This window comes from Triturus cristatus, chromosome 5_2 (genome assembly GCF_964204655.1).
Source record: "Triturus cristatus chromosome 5_2, aTriCri1.1, whole genome shotgun sequence".
NCBI lineage: Eukaryota > Metazoa > Chordata > Amphibia > Caudata > Salamandridae > Triturus > Triturus cristatus.
In genome coordinates this window covers 552,535,090-552,559,862 of record NC_140588.1, presented here as the reverse complement: position 1 = coordinate 552,559,862, position 24,773 = coordinate 552,535,090, and the positions used below count along the sequence as shown (strand labels likewise).

Sequence of the window (24,773 nt, the reverse complement as noted above, 5' to 3'; positions counted from 1 at the left end):
TAGTCTGGAAATGTAGACTGTTTTATTATGCTACAGGCAAAGATGAACATTGTGATATAACTTTTATATTCAGATAAACATTTGAATATTTAACACTTTTATAGAGAATATAGCTGAAAAGAATCAAATCACATTAAAGCTCTATCCACTATGACCATTCAAATGAGATATCTTTTTATCAATATAAGAGAAGGCCATCACTGATGCGCTCTCTTTTGTCTCAATGGAAACGTCACTCTTGTGTGAGAGGGTTCCATGGTGTAATGGTTAGCACTCTGGACTCTGAATCCAGCGATGCGAGTTCAAATTTCTGTGGGACCTACTACAATTATGAGATTCACTGTTTAACTCATTTTTTAGAATTTGGTCTAGAAAAAACATAATATCAATGTTTTATACTGATGCGTATGAACGCATAAGTATGTATAGATGCATACATAGCTTTATCCGTCTAGATAGCTGTTAGACAATATGAACATATCAATTATTCATTAACATAAATATTGAAGCTGAACCTAGAAACTGTTCTTTCACATCCACATTGTAAACATGAGTTTATTTTCCTTTCTCATCTATATGGCCAGTAATGAGATAGTTCATTTTTGCTGATTTCTTAGCTGACAACATGCTGGACTTACACAGTGCATTTCATTGTAAATGTCTTTTAAAGTGAATTTCAGATTCACACCTTTGACATGTCTTTCAAAAGATTCAACTTTTTTGGTTGTGGATTTACTGTTGAAAATCAGTGTGTAAAATCTTTGTACGTCTGAATTTCAAGATTATTATTCAAACTGCACATCTTCGGTCCCCGTAATACAAAGTTTGACTCCTCAAGTTTTGTTTTAATGAATGCTTTGCAATGAAAAAGTTCCTTGTTCGCCTTAACAATAACAGTAAGATTTTAAAAAGTAATGTCTTGCATCAGGCCCCTGTGATGAGTTTGAGAAACCAGAGTGAGTTTGTAAAATCTCTCATTATTTTGAGCCATTTAGTTTCCAGGTATTGTAAAATTTCTATTATTTGCTCACATCTAATAAACTTTTAGAGTATAATCAATAAATTAATTGTTCACCCTACCGGTATTAGATATGTGATATTAATGAATACACTTGAAAGAAAATGATTTGGTCAAGAGTCATAAAATGGTCCCACCGAGATTTGAACTCGGATCATTGGATTCAAAGTCCAAAGTGCTAACCATTACACCATGGAACCTCCCATGTGAAAGGAGCATAAACTGCTGCAGGAATGTGGAAATGTCAAAGTTTTTAATATTCTACTGTCAAAGAGAAACTGTATTGGATTGCTTTCCTATTCTGGTAAACTTTTGCATATTGAACTATGTTGGGGAAGGATGTTGCCCAAAAGACTCAAATAACGTTATAACTCTGTTGAACAGTGGTTTTTATGTGAGATAATATTTTTCAATGAAAGATAAGTTGCCCCCTGAGGCAAATCTCTTCTGTCAAAATGGAAAGCTCACCCTGGTACGGGAGGGTGGATGGTGTCATGGTTAGCACTCTGGACTCTGAAAACAGGGATCTGAGTACAAATTTCAGTGGGACTTATCTGAACTTTAAAATTTTCTTTTCCATTCAGTTCTTAGAAGTTTTATTTGGAACAACATCACATTTACTTATAAACATGTAAAAATCAACCTGTACATATGTATCTCTGTATATATAGCTATATGTCTCTGTATATTTATAGGAAAATATAAACATATAGATTATAAAAATAAATATAATTAGTGGAGGTGAAAATCATGAACAGTTGTTGCCTCTCAGCATTTGAAACATGAGTTTCTACTTCTTTCTCTTTTATATGTCCTGAAATTGAGATAGTCACTTTTTACTCAGTATTGATCCAACAATACAGTTTATGTATATAAAGCATATCATATGATTTGTGAACAATGTTCAAAAATTAGAATTTGATCAGTACCTGTGATGCCTCCGACCAAAAGCTTATATTTTACGATTGGAGATCAACTGTTGTAAATCAGCATGAAAAACATTTTCTTTTCACGATTTCCATACTAATATAAAACAACATTTTTACTAGCTGAATGAGATCATCATTTGGGTTCCTCTATGTTTGATTGAAGAAAACTTCTCATTCAAAATGTGCTATTTTCGCCTTATCAATAGCGGGAAAGCTTAAAAAAGTGATGCTGTGAATCACCCATCTGAAATGCGTTTGAGAAAATCAGAATATGATTTTATAATGGCTAACTACTTTGTGAAGAAATTTGATGTCAAAGTATTTTAAAGTTTGTATTGATGTAACTTGTTCAAGCTGATGGACATTTTGAAAGCATTCAATAATTGACTCTTTTAACCTACTGGTGTTGGATTTGAGCTATCAATGAACAAAGATGAAGAAATGGAAAAGCTCAAGAGTAATAAAAAAAGTCCCTCCAAGGTTTCAAATCGGATCATTGGATGCAAAGTCCAAATTGCCAACCATTGCTCTATGGAGCCACCCATGCAGGAGACAGAGACATTGCTTCAGTAGTCTGGAAATGTAGACTGTTTTATTATGCTACAGGCAAAGATGAACATTGTGATATAACTTTTATATTCAGATAAACATTTGAATATTTAACACTTTTATAGAGAATATAGCTGAAAAGAATCAAATCACATTAAAGCTCTATCCACTATGACCATTCAAATGAGATATCTTTTTATCAATATAAGAGAAGGCCATCACTGATGCGCTCTCTTTTGTCTCAATGGAAACGTCACTCTTGTGTGAGAGGGTTCCATGGTGTAATGGTTAGCACTCTGGACTCTGAATCCAGCGATCCGAGTTCAAATCTCGGTGGGATCTACTACAATTATGAGATTCACTGTTTAACTCATTTTTTAGAATTTGGTCTAGAAAAAACATAATATCAATGTTTTATACTGATGCGTATGAACGCATAAGTATGTATAGATGCATACATAGCTTTATCCGTCTAGATAGCTGTTAGACAATATGAACATATCAATTATTCATTAACATAAATATTGAAGCTGAACCTAGAAACTGTTCTTTCACATCCACATTGTAAACATGAGTTTATTTTCCTTTCTCATCTATATGGCCAGTAATGAGATAGTTAATTTTTGCTGATTTCTTAGCTGACAACATGCTGGACTTACACAGTGCATTTCATTGTGAATGTCTTTAAAAGTGAATTTCAGATTCACACCTTTGACATGTCTTTCAAAAGATTCAACTTTTTTGGTTGTGGATTTACTGTTGAAAATCAGTGTGTAAAATCTTTGTACGTCTGAATTTCAAGATTATTATTCAAACTGCACATCTTCGGTCCCCGTAATACAAAGTTTGACTCCTCAAGTTTTGTTTTAATGAATGCTTTGCAATGAAAAAGTTCCTTGTTCGCCTTAACAATAACAGTAAGATTTTAAAAAGTAATGTCTTGCATCAGGCCCCTGTGATGAGTTTGAGAAACCAGAGTGAGTTTGTAAAATCTCTCATTATTTTGAGCCATTTAGTTTCCAGGTATTGTAAAATTTCTATTATTTGCTCACATCTAATAAACTTTTAGAGTATAATCAATAAATTAATTGTTCACCCTACCGGTATTAGATATGTGATATTAATGAATACACTTGAAAGAAAATGATTTGGTCAAGAGTCATAAAATGGTCCCACCGAGATTTGAACTCGGATCATTGGATTCAAAGTCCAAAGTGCTAACCATTACACCATGGAACCTCCCATGTGAAAGGAGCATAAACTGCTGCAGGAATGTGGAAATGTCAAAGTTTTTAATATTCTACTGTCAAAGAGAAACTGTATTGGATTGCTTTCCTATTCTGGTAAACTTTTGCATATTGAACTATGTTGGGGAAGGATGTTGCCCAAAAGACTCAAATAACGTTATAACTCTGTTGAACAGTGGTTTTTATGTGAGATAATATTTTTCAATGAAAGATAAGTTGCCCCCTGAGGCAAATCTCTTCTGTCAAAATGGAAAGCTCACCCTGGTACGGGAGGGTGGATGGTGTCATGGTTAGCACTCTGGACTCTGAAAACAGGGATCTGAGTACAAATTTCAGTGGGACTTATCTGAACTTTACAATTTTCTTTTCCATTCAGTTCTTAGAAGTTTTATTTGGAACAACATCACATTTACTTATAAACATGTAAAAATCAACCTGTACATATGTATCTCTGTATATATAGCTATATGTCTCTGTATATTTATAGGAAAATATAAACATATAGATTATAAAAATAAATATAATTAGTGGAGGTGAAAATCATGAACAGTTGTTGCCTCTCAGCATTTGAAACATGAGTTTCTACTTCTTTCTCTTTTATATGTCCTGAAATTGAGATAGTCACTTTTTACTCAGTATTGATCCAACAATACAGTTTATGTATATAAAGCATATCATATGATTTGTGAACAATGTTCAAAAATTAGAATTTGATCAGTACCTGTGATGCCTCCGACCAAAAGCTTATATTTTACGATTGGAGATCAACTGTTGTAAATCAGCATGAAAAACATTTTCTTTTCACGATTTCCATACTAATATAAAACAACATTTTTACTAGCTGAATGAGATCATCATTTGGGTTCCTCTATGTTTGATTGAAGAAAACTTCTCATTCAAAATGTGCTATTTTCGCCTTATCAATAGCGGGAAAGCTTAAAAAAGTGATGCTGTGAATCACCCATCTGAAATGCGTTTGAGGAAATCAGAATATGATTTTATAATGGCTAACTACTTTGTGAAGAAATTTGATGTCAAAGTATTTTAAAGTTTGTATTGATGTAACTTGTTCAAGCTGATGGACATTTTGAAAGCATTCAATAATTGACTCTTTCAACCTACTGGTGTTGGATTTGAGCTATCAATGAACAAAGATGAAGAAATGGAAAAGCTCAAGAGTAATAAAAAAAGTCCCTCCAAGGTTTCAAATCGGATCATTGGATGCAAAGTCCAAATTGCCAACCATTGCTCTATGGAGCCACCCATGCAGGAGACAGAGACATTGCTTCAGTAGTCTGGAAATGTAGACTGTTTTATTATGCTACAGGCAAAGATGAACATTGTGATATAACTTTTATATTCAGATAAACATTTGAATATTTAACACTTTTATAGAGAATATAGCTGAAAAGAATCAAATCACATTAAAGCTCTATCCACTATGACCATTCAAATGAGATATCTTTTTATCAATATAAGAGAAGGCCATCACTGATGCGCTCTCTTTTGTCTCAATGGAAACGTCACTCTTGTGTGAGAGGGTTCCATGGTGTAATGGTTAGCACTCTGGACTCTGAATCCAGCGATGCGAGTTCAAATCTCGGTGGGACCTACTACAATTATGAGATTCACTGTTTAACTCATTTTTTAGAATTTGGTGTAGAAAAAACATAATATCAATGTTTTATACTGATGCGTATGAACGCATAAGTATGTATAGATGCATACATAGCTTTATCCGTCTAGATAGCTGTTAGACAATATGAACATATCAATTATTCATTAACATAAATATTGAAGCTGAACCTAGAAACTGTTCTTTCACATCCACATTGTAAACATGAGTTTATTTTCCTTTCTCATCTATATGGCCAGTAATGAGATAGTTCATTTTTGCTGATTTCTTAGCTGACAACATGCTGGACTTACACAATGCATTTCATTGTAAATGTCTTTTAAAGTGAATTTCAGATTCACACCTTTGACATGTCTTTCAAAAGATTCAACTTTTTTGGTTGTGGATTTACTGTTGAAAATCAGTGTGTAAAATCTTTGTACGTCTGAATTTCAAGATTATTATTCAAACTGCACATCTTCGGTCCCCGTAATACAAAGTTTGACTCCTCAAGTTTTGTTTTAATGAATGCTTTGCAATGAAAAAGTTCCTTGTTCGCCTTAACAATAACAGTAAGATTTTAAAAAGTAATGTCTTGCATCAGGCCCCTGTGATGAGTTTGAGAAACCAGAGTGAGTTTGTAAAATCTCTCATTATTTTGAGCCATTTAGTTTCCAGGTATTGTAAAATTTCTATTATTTGCTCACATCTAATAAACTTTTAGAGTATAATCAATAAATTAATTGTTCACCCTACCGGTATTAGATATGTGATATTAATGAATACACTTGAAAGAAAATGATTTGGTCAAGAGTCATAAAATGGTCCCACCGAGATTTGAACTCGGATCATTGGATTCAAAGTCCAAAGTGCTAACCATTACACCATGGAACCTCCCATGTGAAAGGAGCATAAACTGCTGCAGGAATGTGGAAATGTCAAAGTTTTTAATATTCTACTGTCAAAGAGAAACTGTATTGGATTGCTTTCCTATTCTGGTAAACTTTTGCATATTGAACTATGTTGGGGAAGGATGTTGCCCAAAAGACTCAAATAACGTTATAACTCTGTTGAACAGTGGTTTTTATGTGAGATAATATTTTTCAATGAAAGATAAGTTGCCCCCTGAGGCAAATCTCTTCTGTCAAAATGGAAAGCTCACCCTGGTACGGGAGGGTGGATGGTGTCATGGTTAGCACTCTGGACTCTGAAAACAGGGATCTGAGTACAAATTTCAGTGGGACTTATCTGAACTTTACAATTTTCTTTTCCATTCAGTTCTTAGAAGTTTTATTTGGAACAACATCACATTTACTTATAAAAATGTAAAAATCAACCTGTACATATGTATCTCTGTATATATAGCTATATGTCTCTGTATATTTATAGGAAAATATAAACATATAGATTATAAAAATAAATATAATTAGTGGAGGTGAAAATCATGAACAGTTGTTGCCTCTCAGCATTTGAAACATGAGTTTCTACTTCTTTCTCTTTTATATGTCCTGAAATTGAGATAGTCACTTTTTACTCAGTATTGATCCAACAATACAGTTTATGTATATAAAGCATATCATATGATTTGTGAACAATGTTCAAAAATTAGAATTTGATCAGTACCTGTGATGCCTCCGACCAAAAGCTTATATTTTACGATTGGAGATCAACTGTTGTAAATCAGCATGAAAAACATTTTCTTTTCACGATTTCCATACTAATATAAAACAACATTTTTACTAGCTGAATGAGATCATCATTTGGGTTCCTCTATGTTTGATTGAAGAAAACTTCTCATTCAAAATGTGCTATTTTCGCCTTATCAATAGCGGGAAAGCTTAAAAAAGTGATGCTGTGAATCACCCATCTGAAATGCGTTTGAGAAAATCAGAATATGATTTTATAATGGCTAACTACTTTGTGAAGAAATTTGATGTCAAAGTATTTTAAAGTTTGTATTGATGTAACTTGTTCAAGCTGATGGACATTTTGAAAGCATTCAATAATTGACTCTTTCAACCTACTGGTGTTGGATTTGAGCTATCAATGAACAAAGATGAAGAAATGGAAAAGCTCAAGAGTAATAAAAAAAGTCCCTCCAAGGTTTCAAATCGGATCATTGGATGCAAAGTCCAAATTGCCAACCATTGCTCTATGGAGCCACCCATGCAGGAGACAGAGACATTGCTTCAGTAGTCTGGAAATGTAGACTGTTTTATTATGCTACAGGCAAAGATGAACATTGTGATATAACTTTTATATTCAGATAAACATTTGAATATTTAACACTTTTATAGAGAATATAGCTGAAAAGAATCAAATCACATTAAAGCTCTATCCACTATGACCATTCAAATGAGATATCTTTTTATCAATATAAGAGAAGGCCATCACTGATGCGCTCTCTTTTGTCTCAATGGAAACGTCACTCTTGTGTGAGAGGGTTCCATGGTGTAATGGTTAGCACTCTGGACTCTGAATCCAGCGATGCGAGTTCAAATCTCGGTGGGACCTACTACAATTATGAGATTCACTGTTTAACTCATTTTTTAGAATTTGGTCTAGAAAAAACATAATATCAATGTTTTATACTGATGCGTATGAACGCATAAGTATGTATAGATGCATACATAGCTTTATCCGTCTAGATAGCTGTTAGACAATATGAACATATCAATTATTCATTAACATAAATATTGAAGCTGAACCTAGAAACTGTTCTTTCACATCCACATTGTAAACATGAGTTTATTTTCCTTTCTCATCTATATGGCCAGTAATGAGATAGTTCATTTTTGCTGATTTCTTAGCTGACAACATGCTGGACTTACACAGTGCATTTCATTGTGAATGTCTTTAAAAGTGAATTTCAGATTCACACCTTTGACATGTCTTTCAAAAGATTCAACTTTTTTGGTTGTGGATTTACTGTTGAAAATCAGTGTGTAAAATCTTTGTACGTCTGAATTTCAAGATTATTATTCAAACTGCACATCTTCGGTCCCCGTAATACAAAGTTTGACTCCTCAAGTTTTGTTTTAATGAATGCTTTGCAATGAAAAAGTTCCTTGTTCGCCTTAACAATAACAGTAAGATTTTAAAAAGTAATGTCTTGCATCAGGCCCCTGTGATGAGTTTGAGAAACCAGAGTGAGTTTGTAAAATCTCTCATTATTTTGAGCCATTTAGTTTCCAGGTATTGTAAAATTTCTATTATTTGCTCACATCTAATAAACTTTTAGAGTATAATCAATAAATTAATTGTTCACCCTACCGGTATTAGATATGTGATATTAATGAATACACTTGAAAGAAAATGATTTGGTCAAGAGTCATAAAATGGTCCCACCGAGATTTGAACTCGGATCATTGGATTCAAAGTCCAAAGTGCTAACCATTACACCATGGAACCTCCCATGTGAAAGGAGCATAAACTGCTGCAGGAATGTGGAAATGTCAAAGTTTTTAATATTCTACTGTCAAAGAGAAACTGTATTGGATTGCTTTCCTATTCTGGTAAACTTTTGCATATTGAACTATGTTGGGGAAGGATGTTGCCCAAAAGACTCAAATAACGTTATAACTCTGTTGAACAGTGGTTTTTATGTGAGATAATATTTTTCAATGAAAGATAAGTTGCCCCCTGAGGCAAATCTCTTCTGTCAAAATGGAAAGCTCACCCTGGTACGGGAGGGTGGATGGTGTCATGGTTAGCACTCTGGACTCTGAAAACAGGGATCTGAGTACAAATTTCAGTGGGACTTATCTGAACTTTACAATTTTCTTTTCCATTCAGTTCTTAGAAGTTTTATTTGGAACAACATCACATTTACTTATAAACATGTAAAAATCAACCTGTACATATGTATCTCTGTATATATAGCTATATGTCTCTGTATATTTATAGGAAAATATAAACATATAGATTATAAAAATAAATATAATTAGTGGAGGTGAAAATCATGAACAGTTGTTGCCTCTCAGCATTTGAAACATGAGTTTCTACTTCTTTCTCTTTTATATGTCCTGAAATTGAGATAGTCACTTTTTACTCAGTATTGATCCAACAATACAGTTTATGTATATAAAGCATATCATATGATTTGTGAACAATGTTCAAAAATTAGAATTTGATCAGTACCTGTGATGCCTCCGACCAAAAGCTTATATTTTACGATTGGAGATCAACTGTTGTAAATCAGCATGAAAAACATTTTCTTTTCACGATTTCCATACTAATATAAAACAACATTTTTACTAGCTGAATGAGATCATCATTTGGGTTCCTCTATGTTTGATTGAAGAAAACTTCTCATTCAAAATGTGCTATTTTCGCCTTATCAATAGCGGGAAAGCTTAAAAAAGTGATGCTGTGAATCACCCATCTGAAATGCGTTTGAGAAAATCAGAATATGATTTTATAATGGCTAACTACTTTGTGAAGAAATTTGATGTCAAAGTATTTTAAAGTTTGTATTGATGTAACTTGTTCAAGCTGATGGACATTTTGAAAGCATTCAATAATTGACTCTTTCAACCTACTGGTGTTGGATTTGAGCTATCAATGAACAAAGATGAAGAAATGGAAAAGCTCAAGAGTAATAAAAAAAGTCCCTCCAAGGTTTCAAATCGGATCATTGGATGCAAAGTCCAAATTGCCAACCATTGCTCTATGGAGCCACCCATGCAGGAGACAGAGACATTGCTTCAGTAGTCTGGAAATGTAGACTGTTTTATTATGCTACAGGCAAAGATGAACATTGTGATATAACTTTTATATTCAGATAAACATTTGAATATTTAACACTTTTATAGAGAATATAGCTGAAAAGAATCAAATCACATTAAAGCTCTATCCACTATGACCATTCAAATGAGATATCTTTTTATCAATATAAGAGAAGGCCATCACTGATGCGCTCTCTTTTGTCTCAATGGAAACGTCACTCTTGTGTGAGAGGGTTCCATGGTGTAATGGTTAGCACTCTGGACTCTGAATCCAGCGATGCGAGTTCAAATCTCGGTGGGACCTACTACAATTATGAGATTCACTGTTTAACTCATTTTTTAGAATTTGGTCTAGAAAAAACATAATATCAATGTTTTATACTGATGCGTATGAACGCATAAGTATGTATAGATGCATACATAGCTTTATCCGTCTAGATAGCTGTTAGACAATATGAACATATCAATTATTCATTAACATAAATATTGAAGCTGAACCTAGAAACTGTTCTTTCACATCCACATTGTAAACATGAGTTTATTTTCCTTTCTCATCTATATGGCCAGTAATGAGATAGTTCATTTTTGCTGATTTCTTAGCTGACAACATGCTGGACTTACACAGTGCATTTCATTGTGAATGTCTTTAAAAGTGAATTTCAGATTCACACCTTTGACATGTCTTTCAAAAGATTCAACTTTTTTGGTTGTGGATTTACTGTTGAAAATCAGTGTGTAAAATCTTTGTACGTCTGAATTTCAAGATTATTATTCAAACTGCACATCTTCGGTCCCCGTAATACAAAGTTTGACTCCTCAAGTTTTGTTTTAATGAATGCTTTGCAATGAAAAAGTTCCTTGTTCGCCTTAACAATAACAGTAAGATTTTAAAAAGTAATGTCTTGCATCAGGCCCCTGTGATGAGTTTGAGAAACCAGAGTGAGTTTGTAAAATCTCTCATTATTTTGAGCCATTTAGTTTCCAGGTATTGTAAAATTTCTATTATTTGCTCACATCTAATAAACTTTTAGAGTATAATCAATAAATTAATTGTTCACCCTACCGGTATTAGATATGTGATATTAATGAATACACTTGAAAGAAAATGATTTGGTCAAGAGTCATAAAATGGTCCCACCGAGATTTGAACTCGGATCATTGGATTCAAAGTCCAAAGTGCTAACCATTACACCATGGAACCTCCCATGTGAAAGGAGCATAAACTGCTGCAGGAATGTGGAAATGTCAAAGTTTTTAATATTCTACTGTCAAAGAGAAACTGTATTGGATTGCTTTCCTATTCTGGTAAACTTTTGCATATTGAACTATGTTGGGGAAGGATGTTGCCCAAAAGACTCAAATAACGTTATAACTCTGTTGAACAGTGGTTTTTATGTGAGATAATATTTTTCAATGAAAGATAAGTTGCCCCCTGAGGCAAATCTCTTCTGTCAAAATGGAAAGCTCACCCTGGTACGGGAGGGTGGATGGTGTCATGGTTAGCACTCTGGACTCTGAAAACAGGGATCTGAGTACAAATTTCAGTGGGACTTATCTGAACTTTACAATTTTCTTTTCCATTCAGTTCTTAGAAGTTTTATTTGGAACAACATCACATTTACTTATAAACATGTAAAAATCAACCTGTACATATGTATCTCTGTATATATAGCTATATGTCTCTGTATATTTATAGGAAAATATAAACATATAGATTATAAAAATAAATATAATTAGTGGAGGTGAAAATCATGAACAGTTGTTGCCTCTCAGCATTTGAAACATGAGTTTCTACTTCTTTCTCTTTTATATGTCCTGAAATTGAGATAGTCACTTTTTACTCAGTATTGATCCAACAATACAGTTTATGTATATAAAGCATATCATATGATTTGTGAACAATGTTCAAAAATTAGAATTTGATCAGTACCTGTGATGCCTCCGACCAAAAGCTTATATTTTACGATTGGAGATCAACTGTTGTAAATCAGCATGAAAAACATTTTCTTTTCACGATTTCCATACTAATATAAAACAACATTTTTACTAGCTGAATGAGATCATCATTTGGGTTCCTCTATGTTTGATTGAAGAAAACTTCTCATTCAAAATGTGCTATTTTCGCCTTATCAATAGCGGGAAAGCTTAAAAAAGTGATGCTGTGAATCACCCATCTGAAATGCGTTTGAGAAAATCAGAATATGATTTTATAATGGCTAACTACTTTGTGAAGAAATTTGATGTCAAAGTATTTTAAAGTTTGTATTGATGTAACTTGTTCAAGCTGATGGACATTTTGAAAGCATTCAATAATTGACTCTTTCAACCTACTGGTGTTGGATTTGAGCTATCAATGAACAAAGATGAAGAAATGGAAAAGCTCAAGAGTAATAAAAAAAGTCCCTCCAAGGTTTCAAATCGGATCATTGGATGCAAAGTCCAAATTGCCAACCATTGCTCTATGGAGCCACCCATGCAGGAGACAGAGACATTGCTTCAGTAGTCTGGAAATGTAGACTGTTTTATTATGCTACAGGCAAAGATGAACATTGTGATATAACTTTTATATTCAGATAAACATTTGAATATTTAACACTTTTATAGAGAATATAGCTGAAAAGAATCAAATCACATTAAAGCTCTATCCACTATGACCATTCAAATGAGATATCTTTTTATCAATATAAGAGAAGGCCATCACTGATGCGCTCTCTTTTGTCTCAATGGAAACGTCACTCTTGTGTGAGAGGGTTCCATGGTGTAATGGTTAGCACTCTGGACTCTGAATCCAGCGATGCGTGTTCAAATCTCGGTGGGACCTACTACAATTATGAGATTCACTGTTTAACTCATTTTTTAGAATTTGGTCTAGAAAAAACATAATATCAATGTTTTATACTGATGCGTATGAACGCATAAGTATGTATAGATGCATACATAGCTTTATCCGTCTAGATAGCTGTTAGACAATATGAACATATCAATTATTCATTAACATAAATATTGAAGCTGAACCTAGAAACTGTTCTTTCACATCCACATTGTAAACATGAGTTTATTTTCCTTTCTCATCTATATGGCCAGTAATGAGATAGTTCATTTTTGCTGATTTCTTAGCTGACAACATGCTGGACTTACACAGTGCATTTCATTGTGAATGTCTTTAAAAGTGAATTTCAGATTCACACCTTTGACATGTCTTTCAAAAGATTCAACTTTTTTGGTTGTGGATTTACTGTTGAAAATCAGTGTGTAAAATCTTTGTACGTCTGAATTTCAAGATTATTATTCAAACTGCACATCTTCGGTCCCCGTAATACAAAGTTTGACTCCTCAAGTTTTGTTTTAATGAATGCTTTGCAATGAAAAAGTTCCTTGTTCGCCTTAACAATAACAGTAAGATTTTAAAAAGTAATGTCTTGCATCAGGCCCCTGTGATGAGTTTGAGAAACCAGAGTGAGTTTGTAAAATCTCTCATTATTTTGAGCCATTTAGTTTCCAGGTATTGTAAAATTTCTATTATTTGCTCACATCTAATAAACTTTTAGAGTATAATCAATAAATTAATTGTTCACCCTACCGGTATTAGATATGTGATATTAATGAATACACTTGAAAGAAAATGATTTGGTCAAGAGTCATAAAATGGTCCCACCGAGATTTGAACTCGGATCATTGGATTCAAAGTCCAAAGTGCTAACCATTACACCATGGAACCTCCCATGTGAAAGGAGCATAAACTGCTGCAGGAATGTGGAAATGTCAAAGTTTTTAATATTCTACTGTCAAAGAGAAACTGTATTGGATTGCTTTCCTATTCTGGTAAACTTTTGCATATTGAACTATGTTGGGGAAGGATGTTGCCCAAAAGACTCAAATAACGTTATAACTCTGTTGAACAGTGGTTTTTATGTGAGATAATATTTTTCAATGAAAGATAAGTTGCCCCCTGAGGCAAATCTCTTCTGTCAAAATGGAAAGCTCACCCTGGTACGGGAGGGTGGATGGTGTCATGGTTAGCACTCTGGACTCTGAAAACAGGGATCTGAGTACAAATTTCAGTGGGACTTATCTGAACTTTACAATTTTCTTTTCCATTCAGTTCTTAGAAGTTTTATTTGGAACAACATCACATTTACTTATAAACATGTAAAAATCAACCTGTACATATGTATCTCTGTATATATAGCTATATGTCTCTGTATATTTATAGGAAAATATAAACATATAGATTATAAAAATAAATATAATTAGTGGAGGTGAAAATCATGAACAGTTGTTGCCTCTCAGCATTTGAAACATGAGTTTCTACTTCTTTCTCTTTTATATGTCCTGAAATTGAGATAGTCACTTTTTACTCAGTATTGATCCAACAATACAGTTTATGTATATAAAGCATATCATATGATTTGTGAACAATGTTCAAAAATTAGAATTTGATCAGTACCTGTGATGCCTCCGACCAAAAGCTTATATTTTACGATTGGAGATCAACTGTTGTAAATCAGCATGAAAAACATTTTCTTTTCACGATTTCCATACTAATATAAAACAACATTTTTACTAGCTGAATGAGATCATCATTTGGGTTCCTCTATGTTTGATTGAAGAAAACTTCTCATTCAAAATGTGCTATTTTCGCCTTATCAATAGCGGGAAAGCTTAAAAAAGTGATGCTGTGAATCACCCATCTGAAATGCGTTTGAGAAAATCAGAATATGATTTTATAATGGCTAACTACTTTGTGAAGAAATTTGATGTCAAAGTATTTTAAAGTTTGTATTGATGTAACTTGTTCAAGCTGATGGACATTTTGAAAGCATTCAATAATTGACTCTTTCAACCTACTGGTGTTGGATTTGAGCTATCAATGAACAAAGATGAAGAAATGGAAAAGCTCAAGAGTAATAAAAAAAGTCCCTCCAAGGTTTCAAATCGGATCATTGGATGCAAAGTCCAAATTGCCAACCATTGCTCTATGGAGCCACCCATGCAGGAGACAGAGACATTGCTTCAGTAGTCTGGAAATGTAGACTGTTTTATTATGCTACAGGCAAAGATGAACATTGTGATATAACTTTTATATTCAGATAAACATTTGAATATTTAACACTTTTATAGAGAATATAGCTGAAAAGAATCAAATCACATTAAAGCTCTATCCACTATGACCATTCAAATGAGATATCTTTTTATCAATATAAGAGAAGGCCATCACTGATGCGCTCTCTTTTGTCTCAATGGAAACGTCACTCTTGTGTGAGAGGGTTCCATGGTGTAATGGTTAGCACTCTGGACTCTGAATCCAGCGATGCGAGTTCAAATCTCGGTGGGACCTACTACAATTATGAGATTCACTGTTTAACTCATTTTTTAGAATTTGGTCTAGAAAAAACATAATATCAATGTTTTATACTGATGCGTATGAACGCATAAGTATGTATAGATGCATACATAGCTTTATCCGTCTAGATAGCTGTTAGACAATATGAACATATCAATTATTCATTAACATAAATATTGAAGCTGAACCTAGAAACTGTTCTTTCACATCCACATTGTAAACATGAGTTTATTTTCCTTTCTCATCTATATGGCCAGTAATGAGATAGTTCATTTTTGCTGATTTCTTAGCTGACAACATGCTGGACTTACACAGTGCATTTCATTGTGAATGTCTTTAAAAGTGAATTTCAGATTCACACCTTTGACATGTCTTTCAAAAGATTCAACTTTTTTGGTTGTGGATTTACTGTTGAAAATCAGTGTGTAAAATCTTTGTACGTCTGAATTTCAAGATTATTATTCAAACTGCACATCTTCGGTCCCCGTAATACAAAGTTTGACTCCTCAAGTTTTGTTTTAATGAATGCTTTGCAATGAAAAAGTTCCTTGTTCGCCTTAACAATAACAGTAAGATTTTAAAAAGTAATGTCTTGCATCAGGCCCCTGTGATGAGTTTGAGAAACCAGAGTGAGTTTGTAAAATCTCTCATTATTTTGAGCCATTTAGTTTCCAGGTATTGTAAAATTTCTATTATTTGCTCACATCTAATAAACTTTTAGAGTATAATCAATAAATTAATTGTTCACCCTACCGGTATTAGATATGTGATATTAATGAATACACTTGAAAGAAAATGATTTGGTCAAGAGTCATAAAATGGTCCCACCGAGATTTGAACTCGGATCATTGGATTCAAAGTCCAAAGTGCTAACCATTACACCATGGAACCTCCCATGTGAAAGGAGCATAAACTGCTGCAGGAATGTGGAAATGTCAAAGTTTTTAATATTCTACTGTCAAAGAGAAACTGTATTGGATTGCTTTCCTATTCTGGTAAACTTTTGCATATTGAACTATGTTGGGGAAGGATGTTGCCCAAAAGACTCAAATAACGTTATAACTCTGTTGAACAGTGGTTTTTATGTGAGATAATATTTTTCAATGAAAGATAAGTTGCCCCCTGAGGCAAATCTCTTCTGTCAAAATGGAAAGCTCACCCTGGTACGGGAGGGTGGATGGTGTCATGGTTAGCACTCTGGACTCTGAAAACAGGGATCTGAGTACAAATTTCAGTGGGACTTATCTGAACTTTACAATTTTCTTTTCCATTCAGTTCTTAGAAGTTTTATTTGGAACAACATCACATTTACTTATAAACATGTAAAAATCAACCTGTACATATGTATCTCTGTATATATAGCTATATGTCTCTGTATATTTATAGGAAAATATAAACATATAGATTATAAAAATAAATATAATTAGTGGAGGTGAAAATCATGAACAGTTGTTGCCTCTCAGCATTTGAAACATGAGTTTCTACTTCTTTCTCTTTTATATGTCCTGAAATTGAGATAGTCACTTTTTACTCAGTATTGATCCAACAATACAGTTTATGTATATAAAGCATATCATATGATTTGTGAACAATGTTCAAAAATTAGAATTTGATCAGTACCTGTGATGCCTCCGACCAAAAGCTTATATTTTACGATTGGAGATCAACTGTTGTAAATCAGCATGAAAAACATTTTCTTTTCACGATTTCCATACTAATATAAAACAACATTTTTACTAGCTGAATGAGATCATCATTTGGGTTCCTCTATGTTTGATTGAAGAAAACTTCTCATTCAAAATGTGCTATTTTCGCCTTATCAATAGCGGGAAAGCTTAAAAAAGTGATGCTGTGAATCACCCATCTGAAATGCGTTTGAGAAAATCAGAATATGATTTTATAATGGCTAACTACTTTGTGAAGAAATTTGATGTCAAAGTATTTTAAAGTTTGTATTGATGTAACTTGTTCAAGCTGATGGACATTTTGAAAGCATTCAATAATTGACTCTTTCAACCTACTGGTGTTGGATTTGAGCTATCAATGAACAAAGATGAAGAAATGGAAAAGCTCAAGAGTAATAAAAAAAGTCCCTCCAAGGTTTCAAATCGGATCATTGGATGCAAAGTCCAAATTGCCAACCATTGCTCTATGGAGCCACCCATGCAGGAGACAGAGACATTGCTTCAGTAGTCTGGAAATGTAGACTGTTTTATTATGCTACAGGCAAAGATGAACATTGTGATATAACTTTTATATTCAGATAAACATTTGAATATTTAACACTTTTATAGAGAATATAGCTGAAAAGAATCAAATCACATTAAAGCTCTATCCACTATGACCATTCAAATGAGATATCTTTTTATCAATATAAGAGAAGGCCATCACTGATGCGCTCTCTTTTGTCTCAATGGAAACGTCACTCTTGTGTGAGAGGTTTCCATGGTGTAATGGTTAGCACTCTGGACTCTGAATCCAGCGATCCGAGTTCAAATCTCGGTGGGACCTACTACAATTATGAGATTCACTGTTTAACTCATTTTTTAGAATTTGGTCTAGAAAAAACATAATATCAATGTTTTATACTGATGCGTATGAACGCATAAGTATGTATAGATGCATACATAGCTTTATCCGTCTAGATAGCTGTTAGACAATATGAACATATCAATTATTCATTAACATAAATATTGAAGCTGAACCTAGAAACTGTTCTTTCACATCCACATTGTAAACATGAGTTTATTTTCCTTTCTCATCTATATGGCCAGTAATGAGATAGTTAATTTTTGCTGATTTCTTAGCTGACAACATGCTGGACTTACACAGTGCATTTCATTGTGAATGTCTTTAAAAGTGAATTTCAGATTCACACCTTTGACATGTCTTTCAAAAGATTCAACTTTTTTGGTTGTGGATTTACTGTTGAAAATCAGTGTGTAAAATCTTTGTACGTCTGAATTTCAAGATTATTATTCAAACTGCACATCTTCGGTCCCCGTAATACAAAGTTTGACTCCTCAAGTTTTGTTTTAATGAATGCTTTGCAATGAAAAAGTTCCTTGTTCGCCTTAACAATAACAGTAAGATTTTAAAAAGTAATGTCTTGCATCAGGCCCCTGTGATGAGTTTGAGAAACCAGAGTGAGTTTGTAAAATCTCTCATTATTTTGAGCCATTTAGTTTCCAGGTATTGTAAAATTTCTATTATTTGCTCACATCTAATAAACTTTTAGAGTATAATCAATAAATTAATTGTTCACCCTACCGGTATTAGATATGTGATATTAATGAATACACTTGAAAGAAAATGATTTGGTCAAGAGTCATAAAATGGTCCCACCGAGATTTGAACTCGGATCATTGGATTCAAAGTCCAAAGTGCTAACCATTACACCATGGAACCTCCCATGTGAAAGGAGCATAAACTGCTGCAGGAATGTGGAAATGTCAAAGTTTTTAATATTCTACTGTCAAAGAGAAACTGTATTGGATTGCTTTCCTATTCTGGTAAACTTTTGCATATTGAACTATGTTGGGGAAGGATGTTGCCCAAAAGACTCAAATAACGTTATAACTCTGTTGAACAGTGGTTTTTATGTGAGATAATATTTTTCAATGAAAGATAAGTTGCCCCCTGAGGCAAATCTCTTCTGTCAAAATGGAAAGCTCACCCTGGTACGGGAGGGTGGATGGTGTCATGGTTAGCACTCTGGACTCTGAAAACAGGGATCTGAGTACAAATTTCAGTGGGACTTATCTGAACTTTACAATTTTCTTTTCCATTCAGTTCTTAGAAGTTTTATTTGGAACAACATCACATTTACTTATAAACATGTAAAAATCAACCTGTACATATGTATCTCTGTATATATAGCTATATGTCTCTGTATATTTATAGGAAAATATAAACATATAGATTATAAAAATAAATATAATTAGTGGAGGTGAAAATCATGAACAGTTGTTGCCTCTCAGCATTTGAAACATGAGTTTCTACTTCTTTCTCTTTTATATGTCCTGAAATTGAGATAGTCACTTTTTACTCAGTATTGATCCAACAATACAGTTTATGTATATAAAGCATATCATATGATTTGTGAACAATGTTCAAAAATTAGAATTTGATCAGTACCTGTGATGCCTCCGACCAAAAGCTTATATTTTACGATTGGAGATCAACTGTTGTAAATCAGCATGAAAAACATTTTCTTTTCACGATTTCCATACTAATATAAAACAACATTTTTACTAGCTGAATGAGATCATCATTTGGGTTCCTCTATGTTTGATTGAAGAAAACTTCTCATTCAAAATGTGCTATTTTCGCCTTATCAATAGCGGGAAAGCTTAAAAAAGTGATGCTGTGAATCACCCATCTGAAATGCGTTTGAGAAAATCAGAATATGATTTTATAATGGCTAACTACTTTGTGAAGAAATTTGATGTCAAAGTATTTTAAAGTTTGTATTGATGTAACTTGTTCAAGCTGATGGACATTTTGAAAGCATTCAATAATTGACTCTTTCAACCTACTGGTGTTGGATTTGAGCTATCAATGAACAAAGATGAAGAAATGGAAAAGCTCAAGAGTAATAAAAAAAGTCCCTCCAAGGTTTCAAATCGGATCATTGGATGCAAAGTCCAAATTGCCAACCATTGCTCTATGGAGCCACCCATGCAGGAGACAGAGACATTGCTTCAGTAGTCTGGAAATGTAGACTGTTTTATTATGCTACAGGCAAAGATGAACATTGTGATATAACTTTTATATTCAGATAAACATTTGAATATTTAACACTTTTATAGAGAATATAGCTGAAAAGAATCAAATCACATTAAAGCTCTATCCACTATGACCATTCAAATGAGATATCTTTTTATCAATATAAGAGAAGGCCATCACTGATGCGCTCTCTTTTGTCTCAATGGAAACGTCACTCTTGTGTGAGAGGGTTCCATGGTGTAATGGTTAGCACTCTGGACTCTGAATCCAGCGATCCGAGTTCAAATATCGGTGGGACCTACTACAATTATGAGATTCACTGTTTAACTCATTTTTTAGAATTTGGTCTAGAAAAAACATAATATCAATGTTTTATACTGATGCGTATGAACGCATAAGTATGTATAGATGCATACATAGCTTTATCCGTCTAGATAGCTGTTAGACAATATGAACATATCAATTATTCATTAACATAAATATTGAAGCTGAACCTAGAAACTGTTCTTTCACATCCACATTGTAAACATGAGTTTATTTTCCTTTCTCATCTATATGGCCAGTAATGAGATAGTTAATTTTTGCTGATTTCTTAGCTGACAACATGCTGGACTTACACAGTGCATTTCATTGTGAATGTCTTTAAAAGTGAATTTCAGATTCACACCTTTGACATGTCTTTCAAAAGATTCAACTTTTTTGGTTGTGGATTTACTGTTGAAAATCAGTGTGTAAAATCTTTGTACGTCTGAATTTCAAGATTATTATTCAAACTGCACATCTTCGGTCCCCGTAATACAAAGTTTGACTCCTCAAGTTTTGTTTTAATGAATGCTTTGCAATGAAAAAGTTCCTTGTTCGCCTTAACAATAACAGTAAGATTTTAAAAAGTAATGTCTTGCATCAGGCCCCTGTGATGAGTTTGAGAAACCAGAGTGAGTTTGTAAAATCTCTCATTATTTTGAGCCATTTAGTTTCCAGGTATTGTAAAATTTCTATTATTTGCTCACATCTAATAAACTTTTAGAGTATAATCAATAAATTAATTGTTCACCCTACCGGTATTAGATATGTGATATTAATGAATACACTTGAAAGAAAATGATTTGGTCAAGAGTCATAAAATGGTCCCACCGAGATTTGAACTCGGATCATTGGATTCAAAGTCCAAAGTGCTAACCATTACACCATGGAACCTCCCATGTGAAAGGAGCATAAACTGCTGCAGGAATGTGGAAATGTCAAAGTTTTTAATATTCTACTGTCAAAGAGAAACTGTATTGGATTGCTTTCCTATTCTGGTAAACTTTTGCATATTGAACTATGTTGGGGAAGGATGTTGCCCAAAAGACTCAAATAACGTTATAACTCTGTTGAACAGTGGTTTTTATGTGAGATAATATTTTTCAATGAAAGATAAGTTGCCCCCTGAGGCAAATCTCTTCTGTCAAAATGGAAAGCTCACCCTGGTACGGGAGGGTGGATGGTGTCATGGTTAGCACTCTGGACTCTGAAAACAGGGATCTGAGTACAAATTTCAGTGGGACTTATCTGAACTTTACAATTTTCTTTTCCATTCAGTTCTTAGAAGTTTTATTTGGAACAACATCACATTTACTTATAAACATGTAAAAATCAACCTGTACATATGTATCTCTGTATATATAGCTATATGTCTCTGTATATTTATAGGAAAATATAAACATATAGATTATAAAAATAAATATAATTAGTGGAGGTGAAAATCATGAACAGTTGTTGCCTCTCAGCATTTGAAACATGAGTTTCTACTTCTTTCTCTTTTATATGTCCTGAAATTGAGATAGTCACTTTTTACTCAGTATTGATCCAACAATACAGTTTATGTATATAAAGCATATCATATGATTTGTGAACAATGTTCAAAAATTAGAATTTGATCAGTACCTGTGATGCCTCCGACCAAAAGCTTATATTTTACGATTGGAGATCAACTGTTGTAAATCAGCATGAAAAACATTTTCTTTTCACGATTTCCATACTAATATAAAACAACATTTTTACTAGCTGAATGAGATCATCATTTGGGTTCCTCTATGTTTGATTGAAGAAAACTTCTCATTCAAAATGTGCTATTTTCGCCTTATCAATAGCGGGAAAGCTTAAAAAAGTGATGCTGTGAATCACCCATCTGAAATGCGTTTGAGGAAATCAGAATATGATTTTATAATGGCTAACTACTTTGTGAAGAAATTTGATGTCAAAGTATTTTAAAGTTTGTATTGATGTAACTTGTTCAAGCTGATGGACATTTTGAAAGCATTCAATAATTGACTCTTTCAACCTACTGGTGTTGGATTTGAGCTATCAATGAACAAAGATGAAGAAATGGAAAAGCTCAAGAGTAATAAAAAAAGTCCCTCCAAGGTTTCAAATCGGATCATTGGATGCAAAGTCCAAATTGCCAACCATTGCTCTATGGAGCCACCCATGCAGGAGACAGAGACATTGCTTCAGTAGTCTGGAAATGTAGACTGTTTTATTATGCTACAGGCAAAGATGAACATTGTGATATAACTTTTATATTCAGATAAACATTTGAATATTTAACACTTTTATAGAGAATATAGCTGAAAAGAATCAAATCACATTAAAGCTCTATCCACTATGACCATTCAAATGAGATATCTTTTTATCAATATAAGAGAAGGCCATCACTGATGCGCTCTCTTTTGTCTCAATGGAAACGTCACTCTTGTGTGAGAGGGTTCCATGGTGTAATGGTTAGCACTCTGGACTCTGAATCCAGCGATGCGAGTTCAAATCTCGGTGGGACCTACTACAATTATGAGATTCACTGTTTAACTCATTTTTTAGAATTTGGTGTAGAAAAAACATAATATCAATGTTTTATACTGATGCGTATGAACGCATAAGTATGTATAGATGCATACATAGCTTTATCCGTCTAGATAGCTGTTAGACAATATGAACATATCAATTATTCATTAACATAAATATTGAAGCTGAACCTAGAAACTGTTCTTTCACATCCACATTGTAAACATGAGTTTATTTTCCTTTCTCATCTATATGGCCAGTAATGAGATAGTTCATTTTTGCTGATTTCTTAGCTGACAACATGCTGGACTTACACAGTGCATTTCATTGTAAATGTCTTTTAAAGTGAATTTCAGATTCACACCTTTGACATGTCTTTCAAAAGATTCAACTTTTTTGGTTGTGGATTTACTGTTGAAAATCAGTGTGTAAAATCTTTGTACGTCTGAATTTCAAGATTATTATTCAAACTGCACATCTTCGGTCCCCGTAATACAAAGTTTGACTCCTCAAGTTTTGTTTTAATGAATGCTTTGCAATGAAAAAGTTCCTTGTTCGCCTTAACAATAACAGTAAGATTTTAAAAAGTAATGTCTTGCATCAGGCCCCTGTGATGAGTTTGAGAAACCAGAGTGAGTTTGTAAAATCTCTCATTATTTTGAGCCATTTAGTTTCCAGGTATTGTAAAATTTCTATTATTTGCTCACATCTAATAAACTTTTAGAGTATAATCAATAAATTAATTGTTCACCCTACCGGTATTAGATATGTGATATTAATGAATACACTTGAAATAAAATGATTTGGTCAAGAGTCATAAAATGGTCCCACCGAGATTTGAACTCGGATCATTGGATTCAAAGTCCAAAGTGCTAACCATTACACCATGGAACCTCCCATGTGAAAGGAGCATAAACTGCTGCAGGAATGTGGAAATGTCAAAGTTTTTAATATTCTACTGTCAAAGAGAAACTGTATTGGATTGCTTTCCTATTCTGGTAAACTTTTGCATATTGAACTATGTTGGGGAAGGATGTTGCCCAAAAGACTCAAATAACGTTATAACTCTGTTGAACAGTGGTTTTTATGTGAGATAATATTTTTCAATGAAAGATAAGTTGCCCCCTGAGGCAAATCTCTTCTGTCAAAATGGAAAGCTCACCCTGGTACGGGAGGGTGGATGGTGTCATGGTTAGCACTCTGGACTCTGAAAACAGGGATCTGAGTACAAATTTCAGTGGGACTTATCTGGACTTTACAATTTTCTTTTCCATTCAGTTCTTAGAAGTTTTATTTGGAACAACATCACATTTACTTATAAACATGTAAAAATCAACCTGTACATATGTATCTCTGTATATATAGCTATATGTCTCTGTATATTTATAGGAAAATATAAACATATAGATTATAAAAATAAATATAATTAGTGGAGGTGAAAATCATGAACAGTTGTTGCCTCTCAGCATTTGAAACATGAGTTTCTACTTCTTTCTCTTTTATATGTCCTGAAATTGAGATAGTCACTTTTTACTCAGTATTGATCCAACAATACAGTTTATGTATATAAAGCATATCATATGATTTGTGAACAATGTTCAAAAATTAGAATTTGATCAGTACCTGTGATGCCTCCGACCAAAAGCTTATATTTTACGATTGGAGATCAACTGTTGTAAATCAGCATGAAAAACATTTTCTTTTCACGATTTCCATACTAATATAAAACAACATTTTTACTAGCTGAATGAGATCATCATTTGGGTTCCTCTATGTTTGATTGAAGAAAACTTCTC

The 24,773-nt window shown here is 33.4% G+C and overlaps 11 non-coding genes across 11 annotated transcripts; 1 reads left to right on the top strand and 10 right to left on the bottom strand.

Moving 5' to 3' along the window:
* Positions 1-1,146: 1,146 nt before the first annotated feature.
* TRNAQ-UUG (transfer RNA glutamine (anticodon UUG)) lies at positions 1,147-1,218 on the bottom strand. Its single transcript has one exon. It is a non-coding gene; the product is annotated as a tRNA-Gln (tRNA).
* Positions 1,219-2,766: 1,548 nt separating this feature from the next.
* Positions 2,767-2,838, top strand: TRNAQ-CUG (transfer RNA glutamine (anticodon CUG)). The gene has a single exon. It is a non-coding gene; the product is annotated as a tRNA-Gln (tRNA).
* Positions 2,839-3,663: 825 nt separating this feature from the next.
* Positions 3,664-3,735, bottom strand: TRNAQ-UUG (transfer RNA glutamine (anticodon UUG)). The gene has a single exon. It is a non-coding gene; the product is annotated as a tRNA-Gln (tRNA).
* Positions 3,736-6,180: 2,445 nt separating this feature from the next.
* TRNAQ-UUG (transfer RNA glutamine (anticodon UUG)) lies at positions 6,181-6,252 on the bottom strand. Its single transcript has one exon. It is a non-coding gene; the product is annotated as a tRNA-Gln (tRNA).
* A 2,445-nt stretch (positions 6,253-8,697) lies between these two features.
* On the bottom strand, positions 8,698-8,769 carry TRNAQ-UUG (transfer RNA glutamine (anticodon UUG)). Its single transcript has one exon. It is a non-coding gene; the product is annotated as a tRNA-Gln (tRNA).
* A 2,445-nt stretch (positions 8,770-11,214) lies between these two features.
* TRNAQ-UUG (transfer RNA glutamine (anticodon UUG)) lies at positions 11,215-11,286 on the bottom strand. The gene has a single exon. It is a non-coding gene; the product is annotated as a tRNA-Gln (tRNA).
* Positions 11,287-13,731: 2,445 nt separating this feature from the next.
* TRNAQ-UUG (transfer RNA glutamine (anticodon UUG)) lies at positions 13,732-13,803 on the bottom strand. Its single transcript has one exon. It is a non-coding gene; the product is annotated as a tRNA-Gln (tRNA).
* A 2,445-nt stretch (positions 13,804-16,248) lies between these two features.
* TRNAQ-UUG (transfer RNA glutamine (anticodon UUG)) lies at positions 16,249-16,320 on the bottom strand. The gene has a single exon. It is a non-coding gene; the product is annotated as a tRNA-Gln (tRNA).
* Positions 16,321-18,765: 2,445 nt separating this feature from the next.
* On the bottom strand, positions 18,766-18,837 carry TRNAQ-UUG (transfer RNA glutamine (anticodon UUG)). Its single transcript has one exon. It is a non-coding gene; the product is annotated as a tRNA-Gln (tRNA).
* Positions 18,838-21,282: 2,445 nt separating this feature from the next.
* Positions 21,283-21,354, bottom strand: TRNAQ-UUG (transfer RNA glutamine (anticodon UUG)). Its single transcript has one exon. It is a non-coding gene; the product is annotated as a tRNA-Gln (tRNA).
* A 2,445-nt stretch (positions 21,355-23,799) lies between these two features.
* Positions 23,800-23,871, bottom strand: TRNAQ-UUG (transfer RNA glutamine (anticodon UUG)). The gene has a single exon. It is a non-coding gene; the product is annotated as a tRNA-Gln (tRNA).
* Positions 23,872-24,773: the final 902 nt, after the last annotated feature.